Source organism: Lactuca serriola, chromosome 9 (assembly GCF_051521515.1).
Source record: "Lactuca serriola cultivar US96UC23 chromosome 9, Lser_US96UC23_V15, whole genome shotgun sequence".
Classification (NCBI taxonomy): Eukaryota; Viridiplantae; Streptophyta; class Magnoliopsida; order Asterales; family Asteraceae; genus Lactuca; species Lactuca serriola.
The window spans coordinates 32987989-32991805 of record NC_136416.1 but is presented as its reverse complement, the minus strand read 5'-3'; the positions used below and the strand labels follow the sequence as shown (position 1 = coordinate 32991805).

Sequence of the window (3817 nt, the reverse complement as noted above, 5' to 3'; positions counted from 1 at the left end):
GCATAGATAATGAGTGGAACATTATAAAACAATGAAATTTTAACATTTTGAAGAAGTTTTATTTCAATGAAAACTATTTAAGGCATGATTAAAGCTGTATTGATCATATTAACCTATTTTGTTATCATATTAGTGGTATTTATGAACTTTGATATGATATTAGTCATATTTAATTTTTTTAAATTCAGCAAATTAACAATTAATGGTCCCCGATAAATCTACGCCTAGCCGATTAATCCCTTGACCCCAGTCCACCGACTAGGTAACGTCGAACGTTTTTTACAACCTTGATATATATATATATATATATATATATATATATATATATATATATATATATAGACTTAGGTTATTGTATTCAAAGTAATTATTATGTTATTGTATGCATAAATGTAGGCCAATCATTTTACATATTTTAAGAAAGTGATTAATACATATTATTTAATTAAATATAATTGAAAAATACCATCTAATTTAACTAGAAGAGTATTTTAGTCGGTTAACATAGATTTAATAAAGGAAATTTGCATATTTTAAGCGATCAAAGATTCTATTAATTTTAAAAATTTGATTTTACAAATTATAAGGTTTTTAGTTCGGACATTCTGACAGAATATGCTTGAGTATGTTCAAAAATAACAAAAATTCTTGTAGAATAACAAAGCTCTCTAACCATTAGTTGAATAATTAAAACAAAAATTACATTAATTCTTATAGAATACATGTAAGATTTGCTAAGAATTACATTTATTTTTAAAGAATAAAACTAAAAAAACTTTCAAATCGGGAAAAAAACATCAAAATCTAACAAATGCACTAATACATTCTAAAGAATAATGTTGCTAAGAATCACTTTCAATTTCATGGCCCATTCTTCAAGCATCAGCTGCTTCTGTAGAAACAAATCCAATGCATAAATCAATGAGAAAAATATTCATATTCCATTCCAACAGAATTGGAATTCGTGATTCCATTATGATAGAATGGGAATTCAAGATTTAGTTACGGTATGCATTTTGTTGGAGCAGGTTGATTTTTCTGGGGAGAATCTGAATCATTTGGTTGTTGCTATTGTTGTTTCAATGGGAAGTTGTACCCTTAGACCATAACATACACTCAATGGATCACCTGTATAGATACACAATTCAGTTTTGATTTTAAGTTAAATAAAAAAATACAATCAATTTTGTCCCAATTTTCTAATTTAGTTATGCAGAATTGACAACAATCAAGAATATACTTATAATTTGTAAGGCTCTTCTAAATTCCAAACCAAGACTTCTCACAAACACTTGGAATGCAAAAATCAAATACTTCATTTGAAGCTAGACCCATTACATTAGAAAGAGACATACAAGGATTTGAGGAGGGATTTGATGAGTATGTTTCTCCAATCACAATATGCCGATTTTATTCATCATCACATTAACTATAGCAAACATTTTGGATCTAAAGTCATGGTTTTGATCTAAGGATTTGAGTTTCTAAATCTAATCCAATCATAAAATTACGAACACGCAAATTAACAAGTCCCACTACTTCTAATCACAATAGAGCAGTAATACATGAATATTTCACTAGAAGAAACTTAAAATCACAATTAATTAAATCAGTGATTACTCACATAAGTTATTAAGGGATATGATGAAGCGAAGACTTGTAAACAACCGTGTTCAATCGAGCAAACTTGCATAGAAACCAATTTCAGAATACAAAGAATTCATAAATCCTGTTTGTTGAAAATCCGTATGAACAGATCGAAGAACGAAGAAACATAGAAAGGAAGAAAGAGTTATGCATCAATTGATAGAACAACAAATAAATATAACAGAAACCGTGGAAAAGAAGAAACAGTGAAAGCTAGTAAAAAATCAACATCAGGGAGGACAATGGTTCGCATGAAACCTGTTGGCTAGGTTTCGCATCGAGTCTGTAACCATTTGGCTCGGGTTCGTTGTGGTGAACTGCATTGCAATCAACTACGAATGAATCGGATTCGTAACTCCATCTGTAAGCGAACATCTGTGAAATTGACTCGAAACAAATAGGTTGACCAACGAAAAGTCAAAATTGGTTCACCTGCGAACATTTGCTTTGGGTGTACAACGAAAAGTCAAGATCGTTGATCAATGCTGCCAAGTCTAGTTACTTTCTTCTTCCATTCACTTTTTCTTTCTCTGGATGTCGGCGATGCTCTGGCGACCAAACCCAACCAGTCGTGGTGAAGGTGTCTGAGAATGAAACAACCCAACTAGCCAAGAGTACATTTCAAATTAACAAAGATGATGATCAGATCGGTTAAGATAAAACATGAAATCAGATCAATTTGTGTACCATATGAGATTATGCTTCAATCCCAATCTATGCTTTCCACGAACACATCCAGGCTTGTTGAACTGATTAGCGATCCATGAGGATTTTTTTTCATCTTTAGATACGCCCTTTTCCTCAAATCACCATGATCATTATCATCGATTTCATATCGGTGACTGAAACGCACTAAATGGGTAAATCATGGGCGATGAACGATGGATGGAAGAGGCAGATGCTGCATAGATAGGGTGTTGGAGTAACAACAATCCATTGAGAATAGATCGGATCAAAGGAAGAGAGATGGAGTGTCGAATTTTGACCTAAGGAGGTGTGGGTAGCAGAAGTAAGAGTGTACAGAGAGTGAAACGACAGGAAATTGGCAGATTCGACGAATTGCCACCATGAACGGTAAACGTAATAGAGGACGGATCGATGAACATAACAAAGACATAGTTGCACAAAGATATGTCAAACGATGGAGATCTATAAGCATGTTGAAGTATATCATCGACATCCACCACCATTGCGTCTTCATCGGAGGCAACGACACCATAAACGAGACCATTATGTGTGTGTATGAGAGAGAGAGAGAGATGCCCTCGCCGGAAACCTGCAAATATATGCAATTTTTTTACCTCCAAATCGTAAAGCAAAACCCTTAAATCATATATTTCTCTAAAATATGTCTGCTTTGAAGTGTAGCTTGGTTTATCAAATACAAGTATGTAGTGTAAAGGAGGCACCTGCTTTGTGAAGAAGAAAGGGGAGAAACCAGAAAAGAAAGTTAAAGAATAAGAGCAAGAGGGTGAGATGGGATAAGGGGTGGGCCCATCCATATTCATTCTTTTATACAAATAGGTTCGATTTAGTGTGATGAGGTGGCCTATTGTGGCGATATAGGTCAAACCAAGTCAACATTTACCTTTAAATCGGTTAAAATATCACTTGTTTCTTTATTTCGAAGGTAATTTCTTACTTTAAGGACTAATTGAGCACAAAAAATACTTGAGTGACTAGATGTGTAAATTCGTCAAACGTGATTGTGCTACAGTGCCAAAAACCCTTTTGTGAAATCTTATTTACATAATTTTGTTCAAAGATCACATGAAGAAATATTTATCCAAAAATTCAAGTGTTAGGACATAAAAATTGCCCTCATGTATAAATCAAAAGAATTGTTGTGAAAATGGTCATTCTCATTTGAAAAAAGCATCAGAGGTAAATTTGTCAAAACTTTTGATTGGTGAAACACTTCATAAGTGGTGTTATGGTTCTACCATAACAAAGACCTTTACATACAATGATGGTGGTGGCATCAACTTCATAGATAGATAGAGAGAGAGAGAGAGAGAGAGAGAGAGATGTGGTAGTCGAGCTCGGTACTAGCCGCACACCATGAAAGGTGTGCACCGCGTCCAAGATGGCACAACAAAAATCATTTAAAGATCAATCTTTATTAAACAAGTGTCTCTTTGAAGCCCAAATTGTAATTCTTACTATTCAT

The 3817-nt window shown here is 33.5% G+C and overlaps 1 long non-coding RNA gene across 3 annotated transcripts; it reads right to left on the bottom strand.

The window, feature by feature from the left end:
- Nucleotides 1-536: 536 nt before the first annotated feature.
- On the bottom strand, nt 537-3401 carry LOC145073634 (uncharacterized). Of its 3 annotated transcripts, none has more exons than XR_013691468.1 (5): nt 2335-3401; nt 2080-2251; nt 1625-2008; nt 1007-1128; nt 537-892 (listed from the first exon to the last, which is right to left on the bottom strand). It is a non-coding gene; the product is annotated as an uncharacterized LOC145073634 (long non-coding RNA). The 3 variants fall into 3 exon arrangements; XR_013691467.1 differs by having other exon boundaries at nt 1625-1729; nt 1906-2251; nt 2335-3396; XR_013691466.1 differs by having other exon boundaries at nt 1625-2251; nt 2335-3400.
- Nucleotides 3402-3817: the final 416 nt, after the last annotated feature.